Source organism: Mustela lutreola, chromosome 3 (genome assembly GCF_030435805.1).
Source record: "Mustela lutreola isolate mMusLut2 chromosome 3, mMusLut2.pri, whole genome shotgun sequence".
Lineage (NCBI taxonomy): Eukaryota > Metazoa > Chordata > Mammalia > Carnivora > Mustelidae > Mustela > Mustela lutreola.
In genome coordinates, this window is record NC_081292.1 from 96,440,359 (window position 1) to 96,455,690 (window position 15,332).

General features: G+C 40.7%; 1 protein-coding gene and 1 pseudogene across 7 annotated transcripts in view; one reads left to right on the forward strand and one right to left on the reverse strand.

Annotated features, from left to right (window-relative positions):
- The window catches only part of WDR33 (WD repeat domain 33), a 122,513-nt gene that overhangs the window by 102,992 nt on the left and 4,189 nt on the right, over positions 1–15,332 (reverse strand). The window lies entirely within an intron of this gene.
- Positions 1,718–2,852, forward strand: LOC131826876 (heterogeneous nuclear ribonucleoprotein D-like; annotated as a pseudogene).

Consider the following 15,332-nt stretch of genomic DNA (forward strand, 5'->3'; position numbering starts at 1 on the left):
AAAAAAGGGGCGCCTGGGTGGCTCAGTGGGTTAAGCCGCTGCCTTCGGCTCAGGTCATGATCTCAGGGTCCTGGGATCGAGTCCCGCATCGGGCTCTCTGCTCAGCAGGGAGCCTGCTTCCTTCTCTCTCTCTCTCTGCCTGCCTCTCAGTGTACTTGTAATTTCTCTCTGTCAAATAAATAAATAAAATCTTTAAAAAAAAAAAATAAAAAAATAAAAAATAAAAAATCTTAAAAAAAATAAAATAAAATAAAATCTGAAGTTTTTGCCTATAAAAATAAGATTCTAATGAACTGCCTTTAAGGGTCTAACTTACATAGTGTATTCAATGAGCTGCATAACATTCTACTATGCAAAAATGTATCCTATAAAAATTATCACAAAGGGATAAATTCCCCTCATTACTCCTGCTAAAGAATGACTCCTCTGAGTGCCTGGGTGGCTCAGTCAGTTGAGCATCTGACTCTTGGTCTCAGGGCCCTAGGATCGAGCCCCACACCAGGCTGCACACTGAGCATGGAATCTGCTTGTCCCTCTCTCCCTCTGCTCCCCACTCCCATGCACTCTTGCTCACTCTCTAAAATAAAGACTCCTCATCACTTTCTGAGAAGCAACATCACACAAAAAATCAAAATCCAGGGGAACCTGGCTGGCTCAGTCAGTGGAGAAGCGACTCTTGATCTCAAGGTTGTTAGCTAAAGCCCAAAGCTGGGTATAGAGATTATGTAAAATAAAATCTTAAAAAAAAAAAAAAAAAGCAGGGATGCCTGAGTGGTTCACCAGTTCCATGTCTGACTTTGACTCATGATCTCAGGGTCCTGGGATCGACACCCTCATTGGGCTCCTCACTCTGTGAAGGAGTCAGCTTGTCCCTCCTCCCTCTGCCTCACCCCGCTTGTGTACTCAATCTCTCTAAAAACTAAAAACTTTAAAAAAGCAAAAACCAGGGCGCCTGGGTGGCTCAGTGAGTTAAGCCACTGCCTTCGGCTCAGGTCATGATCTCAGGGTCCTGGGATCAAGTCCCACATCGGGCTCTCTGCTCAGCAGGGAGCCTGCTTCCCTTCCTCTCTCTCTGTCTGCCTCTTGCCTACTTGTGATCTCTCTCTCTCTCTCTCTGTCAAATAAATAAATAAATAAAATCTTGAAAAAAAAAAAAGCAAAAACCATAATATGAGTGTTAATGTGAGTAAAACCACCATATTCATACACTAATAGTGCACATACTTTGACCAAGCAATTCCACTTGCCTAAATTTATCCCTACATGTATGCGATCATATGTGCATAAGGTTATTCAATGAAGCACCTTTTGCAATAACCAGAGTGGAAACCACACTTGTCTGTTAAGGAGAGGACTAATTAAAGTAAACCATAAAATATACATACAATGCATATTATGCAACTATCATAAAGAAGTTAAGTTCTATTTAGGATCTTCAAATATATCATCAAGTCAGAAAAAGCAAAGTATATGTGGCACCTGGGTGGATCAGTTATTAAGTGTCTGCCTTCGGCTCAGGTTACGATTCTGGGGTCCTGGAATCGACCCCATATCAGTCTTCCAGCTTGGTGGGGATCCTGCTTCTCCCTCTCCCACTCCCCCTGCTTGTGTTCCCTGTTTTGCTGTATCTCTGTCAAATAAATAAATAAAATCTTTTTTAAAAATTATAAATCAGGTGACCCGGACTGCGCGCCAGCACCCCCCGGCCAACAACTCTGCCACCATAGAGGACATGAACCAGTACAGCAACAGAGAAAAATTTGCAGAGGGATCCAAGATCAACTCGAGCAAGAATCAGTAGGATGATGGTAAAATGTTTATTGGAGGCTTGAGCTGGAATACAAGCAAGAAAGATGACTGAGTATTTGTCTGGATTTGGGGAACTTGTGGACTGTACAATTAAAACAGATCCGGTGACTGGAAGATCAAGAGGATTCGGAATTGTGCTTTTCAAAGATGCTGCTACTGTTGGTAAGGTTTTGGAACTGAAAGAACACAAACTGGATGGCAAATTGATAGAACCCCAAAAGGGCCAAAGCTTTAAAAGGGAAAGAACGGCCCAAAAAGGTTTTTGTGGGTGGACTGAGCCCAGATACTTCTGAAGAACGAATTAAAGAATATTTTGGAGACTTTGGAGAGATTGAATATATTGAACTTCCCATGGATACAAAAACAAATGAAAGAAGAGGATTTTGTTTTATCACATATATAGACAAAGAGCCTTTTGTTAGAAAGCAGATATCATCAAATTGGTTCTGGGAAGTAGGAAATCAAAGTTGCACAACCCAAAGAGGTATATAGACAGCAAGAGCAGCAACAAAGAGGAAGAGGTGCTGCAGCTGGTGGACAAGGTCGGGGCCAAAACTGGAACCAAAGATTTAATAGCTATTATGACCAAGGATATGGAAATTACAATAGTGCCTATGGCAGTGATCAAAACTCTAGTGGCTACAATGGCTATGATTTTACTGGGTATAACTATGGGAACTATGGATATGGACAGGGATATGCAGACTACAGTGGCCAACAGAGCACTTACGTCAAGGTATCTCGAGGGGGTGGCAATCACCAAAACAATTACCAGCCATACTAAAGAAGAACGTTGGAGAAAACAGGAGGAAATTGCTAAAAAGTTAACCCATCTTGCAGGAAGACATTGAAGATTGGTTTTCTGTTGATCTAAGATGATTATTTTGTAAAAGACTTTCTAGTATAAAAGATACAACTGCGTCCAACTGTATTTAGCCACCAATTAGTTTTCTTTGTTCTTACTTTGTCTTTTGCTATCTATGTTATGACTCGATGTGGATTTGTGTTTATACAAATTTTATTTGTATGATTTCATGTTAAACCTCAAATGCTTTCTTATGTAAAAAAAATTATAAAACAATGTATAGATTATTAGTGTGCATGTAAAAAGCAACAAAAAAGGGAACATCTACAGTATATAAATTTGCTACATATACCTTAAAATTACTTTGGAAGATTTTGTAACAAACTATTAACAGGGATAGCTACTAGATAGATAAAAGGAGAAGACAAATGCAGGAAGAAGACAGATTCACTGTACATCCTCTTGTACCTTTTACCTTTTTTAACACATGCATACTGTACACGAATGAGTGAATGCATAAAAACAAAATAACTTATAAAAAATAACACTACTAACTACAGTGCTAGAAACATGGTCAGACACAAAACTGGAAATATCTACTCTGGGCACAAAACAGATGTAAAAAAAAGAATAACTGGAAATGAGCACTATGGGCAGTAAACGTGGGTGAAAAATACTCTTTATTAATATCAACTACAATTTGAGTACAGGAAACATGAAGGAGGCATTCATTTGGGATATTCACATTTGGGATATGTGGGTGGGCTGGTTGGTGTGTGTGTTTATAAAATCTACCAAGAAATATTCTGCCAAATGCAGATTTAAAAGTTGAAAATCACTGCATTACTCAAACAAAAGTACACCAAGTCCTTACCGGTAACCAATTCTAAACACAGCTGTATGTAACAACTTAAGCACCACAAAACAATGTAATTTCTTAATTCCTGATGGGAAGATTTTCCTACTTAAGGCTCTTCTAGGTATGTAACTGTTTTAACTTTAGCTCTCTCCCAAAGACAATGAACCAAAAAGCCCTTCGGAGTTATACGATGAAATGCTCTGGGTTTTCCTGTAAAAGTGGAAAAAAACACTAAACTAGTATTCAGATGACCTGGAATCTGCCACTATGTGACTACAAATAAATTTAATCTCTTCAATCCTGTTTATCTTCCAATTAAAAGGTCTAGATTAATGACCCCCAGAAATAAAACAATTCTGTAACTTCAAGATTACATACAGAGCAGGTAAGAATTTTCCAAAGTTTCTTGCAGCTCGTTTTTAACCTAGTTTAACAACTAAACTGAAGGTTAAGAACAAATACCTAAATTGCAGACAAAAGTGCTTAACAAAAATATCATTCCCAAAGCAACAATCCTAAAGAGATGGTCCTGAATATTTTAAGTTTCTCAACAGCAAGATGAAATGATAAGCTGAAGGCTTTGAGTACCTCCTGATTTGTGAATAGGAGTTCTTAGTTTCTAGTTCTATAACCCATATTGGCCTAACAAACTCCTCAGTATTTGGCATACACAATGTCTTTAATTACCCTATGATGCATACTATCTTAATTTGGTATTTCCCTCCAAAACAGTCTGGAGCTCAAATATACAGTGATTATTAAGGATACAATAAACTAAGACTTAATCAAATATTTAAAAAGCTAAAAAAAAACTACACCAGGGCACCTGGGTGGCTCAGTGGGTTAAGCCTCTGCCTTTGGCTTAGGTCATGATCCTGGGGTCCTGGGATCGAGCCCCACATTGGGCTCTCTGCTCAGCAGAGAGCCTGCCTCCCCTGCCCCCAAAACCGCCTGCCTCTCTGCCTATTTGTGATTTGTCTGTCAAATAAATAAATAAAATCTTAGAAAAAAAAAAAAAAGATTTATGTATTTAGAGAGAGAGAACAGGAGAGGAGAGGAAGCAGCAGGTTCCCCACTGAGCAGGCAGCCAGATGTGGCGCTCAATCCCAGGCACCTACGGCAGATGCTAAACCAAAAAGTCACCTAGGTGCCCCAAAGGCTTATAGATGTCTAACCACAAAGTAAAACTCTCTATAACTTTCTAACCAAAAAGCTGAAGTCATAATCAACTATGAACAACAATCCACATTCTTGGATGGGTAAATCAACTGTTTAACCAATTGCTAAATGCATTAAATACAGCAAATATATATATTCATGACTATAGGTTAGACAAAGCCTTCTTTTTTTTTTTAAAGATTTTATTTATTTATTTGACAGAGAGAAATCACAAGTAGATGGAGAGGCAGGCAGAGAGAGAGAGAGGGAAGCAGGCTCCCCACTGAGCAGAGAGCCCGATGCGGGACTCGACCCCAGGACCCTGAGATCATGACCCGAGCCGAAGGCAGCGGCTTAACCCACTGAGCCACCCAGGCGCCCCCAAAGCCTTCTTTAAATATGACACCAAAGGGTGCCTGCCTGGCTCAGCAGGCAGAGCATGCAACTCCTGATCTCCAAGTTGTGAGTTTGAGCCCCATGATGGGTGTAGATTACTTAAAAATAAAATCTTAAAAGAAAAAAAAGATATGACACCAAAAGCACAACCAACAAAAGAAAAAATAGACAAACTGAACATCACCAAAATTACTCTCGTGCTTCAATAACACCATCAAGAAAGTAAAAAGACAATCTACAAAATGAGAGAAAATTTCTTCAAATCATAGATCTGGTAAGGGACCTGTAGCATTTAAAATATACCGATAACTCTTACAACCCAATAATAAAAAGACAAGCCAATTTTTTAAACAGGCAAAGTATCTGAAAAGATATCTCTTAGAGAGTGCACACACAACATATATATACATTTCTTATTATAAATCACATTATCATGAGGCAGGTTTGAGGAAGGGGGAAGCTCTGGATATGGGATGATTTCTCAGATGCATTGTTAGGTGGAAAAAGAATGGAGTCACACACACAAAAGGTAAACACCAAACTTGAAAACGTTTGTTTAGCAAAGGATACAATCAACAGAGTGAAAAGGCAACCTACGGGCGCCTGGGTGGCTCAGTGGGTTGAGCCGCTGCCTTCGGCTAGGGTCATGATCTCGGGGTCCTGGGATCGAGTCCCGCATCGGGCTCTCTGCTCAGCGGGGAGCCTGCTTCCCTCTCTCTCTCTGCCTGCCTCTCCATCTACTTGTGATTTCTCTCTGTCAAATAAATAAATAAAATCTTAAAAAAAAAAAAAAAGAAAAAAGAAAAGGCAACCTACAAAATGGGGAAAAGTATTTGAAAGTCACATATCCAATAAAGGGTTAATTATCCAGAATGGACAAAAAACTCCTACAACTCAACAAAAAAAAATAAATAACCCAGTTAAAATTGGGGCAAAGGACTTGAATAGACATTTGTCTAAAGATGATATAAATGGCCAATGAACAAATGAAAAGATGCTCAATAACACTAATCATGAGATGAATGCAAATTAAAACCAAAATGAGGGAGCCACCCACCCTGAGGTGGCTCAGGTTACTTCCTTTTTTAAATATTTTATTTATTTACTCTAGAAGGAGGGAGAGGGAGAGAGAGAATGATAGCGCACCAGCACAAGCAGAGGAGAAGAGCAAAGGAAAAGGGAGAAGTGGAAAACCCACTGAGCAAGGAGCCCAACACAGAGCTCAATCCCAGGACCCCAGGATCATGACATGAGCTAAAGGCAGACACTTAACTGAATGAGCCACCCACGTGCCCCTAGGCTCAGGTTATTATCTCAGGGTCCTAGGACTGATCCCTATGTAGGGCTCCCTGCTCAGGGAGTCTGCTGCTTCTCCCTCTGCCCCTCCCTGCTGCTCATGCACTAAGCTCTCACTCTCAAATAAGATCTTTTAAAAAAAAAAAAAAAAAAAAAAAAACATAGAATGAGGTATCACCTCACACTATTAGAATGACTACTATCAAAAAAAAAAAGTAAGTAAGGGGCACCTGGGTGGCTCAGGTGGTTGAGCATTTGCCTTCAGCTCAGGTCATGATCTCAGGGTCCTGAGATCAAGTCCCACATAGCACTCTCTGCCCAGAAGGGACATTGCATTCCTCCCACCCCCTGCCTGCCTCTCTACCTACTTATGATCTCTTACTCTCTGTCAAATAAATAAATAAAATCTCTAAGAAAAAAAGGAAAAAAGAAATAAGTGTTAGTGAGAATGTGAAGAAACTGGAACCCTTTTACACTATTAGTAGGATGGTAAAATGGTATTATCACTATGGAAAATGGGATGGAGGCTCCTCAAAAAATTAAAAATATATAAATATGAATAAAATAATAATAAAATAATAATATAAAATATAATAATAATAAAAATATGATCCAGAAATCCCACTTCTGAGTATATATCCAAAAGAACTGAACTCAGGATCTTGAACAGATTGGACACCCATTCTCATAGCAACACTATTCACTACAGCCAAAAGGTAGATGAGCAATGGATGAATGGATAAACATAATGTGGTATATACATACAATGGAATATTGTTCAGCTGTTCAAGGAAGGAAATCCTGTCACATGCTACAACATGGATGAACCTTGCAGACATTATGGTAAGTGTAATATGCCAGCCACAAAAAGAAATAATGCATGATTTCAATCATTATGAGGTATCTAAACTAAACAAACTCACAGAAACATAAAGTAAAGTGACTGCCAGGAGCAGGAAGAGGGATAAACGGAAAGTTGTTCCACAAGTATGAGTTTCAATTTTGCAAGATGAAAAAATTCTCGGGGCGCCTGGGTGGCTCAGTGGCTTAGGCCGCTGCCTTCGGCTCGGGTCGTGATCTCAGGGATCTGGGATCGAGCCCCGCATCGGGCTCTCTGCTCCGCAGGGAGCCTGCTTCCCTCCCTCTCTCTCTCTGCCTGCCTCTCTGCCTACTTGTGATCTCTGTCTGTCAAATAAATAAATAAATAATCTTTAAAAAAAAAAAATTCTCAAATCTGTGGCACAAATGAATGTACTTAACACTACTGAACTATACACTTAAAAAAATGGTTAAGATGGGGCGCCTGGGTGGCTCAGTGGGTTAAGCCGCTGCCTTCAGCTCAGGTCATGATCTCAGGGTCCTGGGATCGAGTCCCGCATAGGGCTCTCTGCTCAGCAGGGAGCCTGCTTCTTCCTCTCTCTGCCTGCCTCTCTGCCTACTTGTGATCTCTCTCTGTCAAATAAATAAATAAAATCTTTAAAAAAAAAAAATGGTTAAGATGATAAATTTTTTTACAATTTAAAAAAAGGTCACAAGTTTTTACAAAAGAAAAATAATACATACATTCATGCATACATTGGGTGAGAATAGGAATGGAAGGCCTAGAGACTTAAGTATTCTTCCAATGTGGTTTTATCTTTTAAACCATGTAAATATTTGATATATAAAAAATTAAATCAGGGCGCTTGGGTGGCTCAGTTGTTAAGCATCTGCCTTCAGCTCAGGTCATGATCCCAGAGTCCTGGGATCAAGATCCACATCAGGTTCCCTGCTCGGCAGGAAGCCTGCTTCTCCCTCTCTCACTAGGTCCCTCTCTGTCAAATAAATAAATAAAATCTTCAAAAAATAAAAAAAATTAAATCAAGTCTGGGTGGCTCAGTCAGTTAAGAGTCTGCCTTCGGCTCAGGTCATGATCCCGTAGTCCTGGGATTGAACCCCACATCCCCAGGACACCACAACCTGTTCCCAGTCCTCACATCCCCATCTCAGGCTTCATGCTCAGCAGGGAGTCTGCTTCTCCCTCTCCCTCTTCCCCTCCTCCTGCTCTTTCTGTCACTTATGCCCTTAAATAAGTAAAAACTTAAAATATATATATATACAAAAAAATTAAAAATTAAATCTATTGATTTAATAAGTCAATAAAAAATAAAGGCCGGGGCGCCTGGGTGGCTCCGTAGTTAAGTGTCTGCCTTTGGCTCAGGTCATGATCCCAGAGTCCTGGGATAGAGCCCGCATTGGGCTCCCTGCTTGGTGGGAAGCCTGCTTCTCCCTCTCTTACTCCCCCATTCCCCGTGCTTGTGTTCCTTCTCTAGCTATCAAGTAAATACACAAAATCTTTAGAAAATAAAAAATAAAAAATTCCCTTTAAAAAAAAAAAAGAATAAAGGCATACCCCAATAATGAATGCAAACAAAGTCAAACTAATCAAAACTAATAAAACCAGGGGAGCCTGGGTGGCTTAATGAGTTAAGTATCTGTCTTCGGTTTAAGTCACGATCTCAAGATCCTGGGACTGAGCCCTGCATGGGGCTCTGCACTTAGCAGAGAGACTACTTGTCCCTCTCCCCCTGCCCCTACCCTCCTTTCCTCTGCTTATGTGCATCCTCTCCCTCAGATAAATAAAATCATTTAAAAAAAAAAAAATCAAACTGACCAAGTAGAAAAAAAGTGTTATGAGGCACCCGGGTGGCTCAGTCAGTTAAGCATCTGCCTTCCACTCAGGTCATAAGCCCTGCATCGGCTCAGAAGAGAGTCTTCTTCTGTCTCTCCCTCTACCCCTCCCCCTAATCACTCTCTCAAATAAATAAATAAATAAATAAACTTTTTTTTTTTTTAAGTGTTACTTTAAGTAACTCTGAACACAGTTCTCTACCTGTTCCTCTTTAGTAGGATACATTCTAAGGAAAATGAGGACTGAAATCACCTATACTCAGTAGGGTTGCTAGTAATAATACTGGCACTGTAAATTTGACTCTACTTTCTTTGTTGGAAATCCAATAATAATGTTAACTGTGATTTTGAATTTCAAATAATATGAAAAAACACATGCCAGTATGAGGTGGGTAGGAGAGGGCACCTGGGTGGCTCAGTCAGTTAGGCCTCCAGATCTTGATTTCAGCTCAGATCATGATCTGAGGGTAAGGAGACCGAGGCCCATACTGCACTCCACACCCAGCTTAAGATTCTTTCAGGGTGGCTGGGTGCCTCAGTCACTTAAGAGTCTGCGTTCAGGGAATGCCTGGGTGGCTCAGTTGGTTAAGTGTCTGCCTTTGTCCCGGGTCATGATCCCAGGGTTGTGGGATCAAGTCCCGCCTCAGGCTCCCTGCTTGGTGGGAAGCCTACTTCTCCCTCTGCCTGCTTGTGCGCACGCTCTCTCTCTCTCTCTCTCTCTGATAAAGGAATAAATTTAAAAAAAAGAGTGTGCCTTCAGCTCAAGTTGTGATCTCAGGGTCCTGGTATCAAGCCTGGCTTCAGGCTCTCTGTGCAGCAGGGAGTCTGCTTCTCCCTTTCCCTCTATGCATGCATGGCTCTCTCGCTCTCTAATAAAAAAAATCTTTAAAAAAAAAAAAAAATTCCCTTTCTCGCCCTCTGCTCCTTGCCCCTGTTCACACACACAGCTCACTCACTCTCTCTTCCGTCTCTTACCTCTCTTAAAAATAAATAAATAAAAATATAATACCAATGTAGGGGAGGGGCACTTGACTAGCTCAGTCAGTGGTGCATGTAATTCTTGATCTCTGGGTTGTAAGCTTGAGCCCCAAGTTAGATGTATAAATTACTTAAAACTAAAATCTTAAAAAATAATTTAAAAAAAAAAGAGGGGCACCTGTGGGTACAACTGCTTAAGCGTCCAACTCCTGGTTTTGGCTCACTGAGATCTCAAAGTCATGGGATCCAGCCCCACAGTGGACTTCATGCAAAGTGCAGAGTCTGCTTAAGTTTCTCTCCCTCTGCTCCTCCCCACCTGGCACACACTCTTTCTCTCTCATTAAATAAATAAATAAATAAATAAATAAATAGATCTCCTCTAAAAAATAAGTTAAATTAAAATAAAACGCCAAGGGCTGCCTGGGGGGCTCAGTGGGTTAAGCCTCTGCCTTCGGCTCAGGTCATGATCTCAGGGTCCTGGGATCGAGTCCCGCATAGGGTTCTCTGCTGGGCAGGGAGCCTGCTTCCTCCTCCCTTGTTCTCTCTCTCTCTTTCTGCCTGCCTCTCTGCCTACTTGTGACCTCTGTCAAATAAATAAATAAATAGATAGATAGATAGATAGATAAATAAATAAATAGAAAGCCTAGTTTTAAAATAAAATAAAACGCAATAGGGGCGCATGGGTGCCTCAGGGGGTTAAGCCTCTGCCCTCGGCTCAGGTCATGATCTCAGGGTCCTGGGATCGAGCCCCACATCAGGCTCTCTGCTCAGCAGGGAACCTGCTTCCTCCTCTCTCTCCGCCTGCTTGTCTGCCTACCTGGGATCTCTGTCTGTCAAATAAATTAAAAAAGAAATAAAATCTTTGAAAAAAAATAAATAAAATAAAACACCAATATAAACTGATGATTTTTGAAAACACATTTCCTAGCTTTGTCTACTGAAGATTCTAACTGAGTAACTTACTAGAAAAAGTAAAATCTGTTGAGTATGTAATAATATCCTCCAAAATAAGAGCAAACAAAACTAGTGACCTTTACTCTTAAAAATGTCAGTTATGGGGATGCCTGGGTGGCTCATTGGTTAAGCCTCTGCCTTCAGCTCAGGTCATGGTCCTGGGATCCTGACATCAAGTCCTGCATCCTTTCTCAGCAGGGAGCCTGCTTCTCCCTCTGCCTGCTCCTCATGCTTGTGTTCTCTCCTGCTCTCTCTTTGACAAATAAATAACATCTTTTTTTTTTTTTTTTTTTAAAGTCAGTCATGAAACAAAAAAAAGCCAAATAACTGATCCTGATTAACGACTAAAGAGATACGAGGGATCCCTTGGTAGCTTGTAAGTTAACCCTCTGGTTTTGGCTCAGGTCATGATTCCAGCATTCTGGGATCAAGCCCCGTATTGGGCTCTCTGCTCAGTGAAGAGACTGCTTCTTCTTCTCCCTCTGCCTGCCGCTACCTCTGCATGTGCTCTCTTCTCAAATAAATTAATAAAATATATATTTTTTTAAATCTAGAAGGGCATCTGGGTGGCTCAGTCACTTAAACATCAGCCTTTGGCTCAGGTCATGATCCCATGGTCCTGGGATAGAGCCCTGCTTGGTAGGAAGCCTGCGTCTCCCTCTCCCACTCCTCCCACTTGTGTTTCCTCTCTCACTGTCTCTCTCTCTGTCATGATCCCAGGGTTTTGGGATGGAGTCCCAAACTGGGCTCCCTGCTCATCGGGGAGTCTGCTACTCCCTCTGCCCCTCTGCCACACTTGTGCTCTCTCTCTCTCTCTCCCAAAAATAAATAAATAAAATCTTTAAATTATTAAAAAGAAAAAACCTAAAAGTTTAAAACATGAAAAGGGGGAAGCTTTTTTTTTTTTTTTAAAGATTTTATTTATTTATTTGACAGAGAGAGATCACAAGTAGGCAGAGAGGCAGGCAGAGAGAGGAGGAAGCAGGCTCCCTGCTGAGCAGAGAGCCCCATGCGGGACTAGATCCCAGGACCCTGAGATCATGACCTGAGCCGAAGGCAGCGGCTTAACCCACTGAGCCACCTAGGCGCCCCTTTTTTTTTTTTTTTTTTTAAGATTTTATTTATTTGTCAGAGAGACAGAGAAAGTACAGGCAGGTGGAGTGGCAGGCAGAGGGAGAAGCAGGCTCCCTGAGGAGCAAGGAGCCCGATGTGGGACCCGATCCCAGGACGCTGGAACCATAAGCTGAGCCAAGGGCAGCCGCTTAATCGACTGAGCCACCCAGGCAGCCTGGGGGATGCTCTTTTTTACAGAAAACAGCTATTAAGTGTAAACAACAGAGTTAGAAAACCCCAATGAAATAAATGACTAGACCAAAAATAATCAATAGTCAAAGGGGAAAGTGTACTTTTCCAATGAAGAAATCTGATGGACACCACACGAAACAAGGAAATTTAACATGGTAAACAATAGGGCAAACTAACACCTTACTTATGGATCCTCAATAGGAGAAGAACCAGACATTCTGTTGTTCCTGATGTAAGGCAACATAAATTACATACCATCACCTATGAAGTATCTGTGCCAAACATATCTGACCCAAATTTAATAAAGCCTCTCTAGACTTAACTTCCACCTTACAGGAATTAAAGAAACAAATTAAATGACATTTTAAGCATTCAATCAGAAAATTCTAAATGTGGAACATTCTTTAAAAAGTCAGTGCCAAGGTGACTGGGTGGCTCAGAGGGTTGAGCCTCTGCCTTCCGCTCAGGTCGTAATCTCAGGGTCCAGGGTCGAGCCCCACATCGGACTTTCTGCTCAAGCGAGAGCCTGTTTCCCCCTCTCTCTGCCTGCCTCTCTGCCTACTTGTGACCTCTCTGTCAAATAAATAGATAAAGTCTTAAAAAATAATAAAATAAAATAAATAAAATAAAAAGTCAATGCCAGGGGCCCCTGAGTGGCTCAGTCAGTTAAGCGGCTGCCTTCAGCTCAGCTCATGATCCCATGGTCCTGGGACTGAGCCCCGCATAGGCTTCCTGCTCACAGAGGAGCCTGCTTCTCCCTCTCCGTCTGCCTCTCTGCTCAGCTCATGCTCACTCACTCTCTCTCTAACAATTAAATGAAATCTCTTTAAAAAAAAAAAAAAAAAAAAGACAGAAAATAAATAATAAAAAATTAAAAATTAAGAAGTCAGTGCCAGATACTTAATGCTAATTGCCTTAGTCATAATAATGGTACTGTGTTTTTAATATTACCTTAGGTAGAGTCTGGTTTGAAATAAAAATGTATCAAGTGTAGAAGAATGGCATTATTTTAAAGAGATGCATCCTGAGGTATTTAGGGGACAAACAGCATGATACATGCAATTTTTTTTAACGATTTTTTTTAACTTATTTATTTGACAGACAGAGATTACAAGTAGGCAGAGAAGCAGGTTCCCCGCTGAGCAGAGAGCCCGATGCAGGGATCAATCTCAGCACCCTGGGATCGTGACCTGAGCTGAAGGCAGAGGCTTTAATCCACTGAGCCACACAGGTGCCCCTGCAATTTTTTTTTTTTCTAAAGCTTCTATTTAATTTACTTGACAGAGAGAGAGAGGGAGATCACAAGTAGGCAGAGAGGCAGGCAGAGAGAGAGGGGGAAGCAGACTGCTGAGCAGAGAGCCAGATGCAGGGCTCGATCCCAGGACCCTAAGATCATGACCTGAGCCAAAGGCAGTGCCTTAAGCCACTGAGCCACCCAGGCGCCCCTGATATATGCAATTTAATTTCAATTGACTGTTGAGAGGGGAGTGAAAGAGGGCTAAAGCAGAATAGTTAAATGTTAATAACAGGTAAATCGAAATGGAAGGTATTAGGTGTTCATTCTCTCAACTTTTCTGGATGTTTACAATTTTTCATAACATACAAAGATAGGGGAAAAGTTATCAGACGATTCCACATACAAAAAAGGGGAAACTGCTCCTTAAAAGTATCTTACCAAATGGACAGTGAATAGAGCAGGTGCCCATAACAAACTCAGCCAGCACTTACCATCCAAGGACCTACTCAAAATGGGTAAGACATAGTGCCAAGTACTACAGGACACAAAGTAACAGAAGGCAGTCACACAGACTCTAGGTTAACTGGAGAGAGGAGTTACAAAGTCACTGAAGACCTCATTAATAGGATAACATTTACCTGGATTTTGAGGAATGGATAGGATAGGTCTGAGAGTGGGGAGGCAAGCAAAGAGGTCTTAAGCAAAGGCTAAGGAGCAGAAATAAACAAGATCTGTGTAAAAACGAATCCCAGTAGTCATGAGGAAAATTTTCACAGAAAACTCACTCTATCTATGCCTAGGCTTTATAAATACAAAAATATAAGGCAATAAAGCATCTGCCTTCAAAATAAATAAATAAAGCATCTGCCTTCAAAGAGTTCACAAAGGAGTGGAGAAGATACACAACCAAAATTCATCAAGTAGATATGCACAAAATGCTTTAATAACAGAGAAAGGACAGTTTAGCAGAGGAATGAGACTGTAAGTCTTTAACAAAGATATGAGTTAAACTTTAAAAACTGCAAAGGAGGGGAGGCAAAATAGGTAAAGGGGGTCAAAGGTAGAAACTTCCAGTTATGGGGATGTGACTATAGTTAATAATACTATATGAAAGATGCTGAGTAGATCTGAAGTTACCACAAGAAAAAAAATTGGTGGGGCCCCTGAGTAGCTCAGTGGGTTAAGCCTCTGACTTCAGCTCAGGTCATGATCCCAGAGTCCTGGGATCCAGCCCCGCATGCGGCTCTCTGCTAAGCAGGGAGCCTGCTTCCTCCTCTCTCTGCCTGCGTCTCTGCCTACTTGTGATTTGTCAAATAAATAAATAAAATCTTTAAAAAAAAAAAAAGATATAAACTACACTAATTGATCATTTTACAATATATACAAATTGTATATATTTTACAATATATATAAATATTACAATATATACAAGTACCTTGAACTAATATCATATTACATTTCGATTATGCCTCAAAAAAAACCTGAAAAATGAATTAGCCAATTAAATTCAAGTCACAGAAAAAAAAATTTAATAATTTTTAAAATTTTTAAAATTTTATAAATGCTTACTACGTTATCACTTTCTTTCACCTATGAAAAAACTATTACAATAATTACCATTTTTACATACAAGGAAACTGAAGTTCAGAGTTTAATTAACTGACCCAATATAAAAAAGCTGGCTAGGGGAGACTGGGTAGCTCAGGTCATAATCCTAGGGCTCTGGGGTCAAGCTCCTTGCAGGGCTCCCTGCTCAGTGGGGAGCCTGCTTCTCCCTCTCCCTCTGCTGCTCTCCCTGCTTGTGTTCACACAAGCTCTCTCCCTCTGTCAAATAAATAAATTAAATTAAAAAAAAAAAAAAAAAG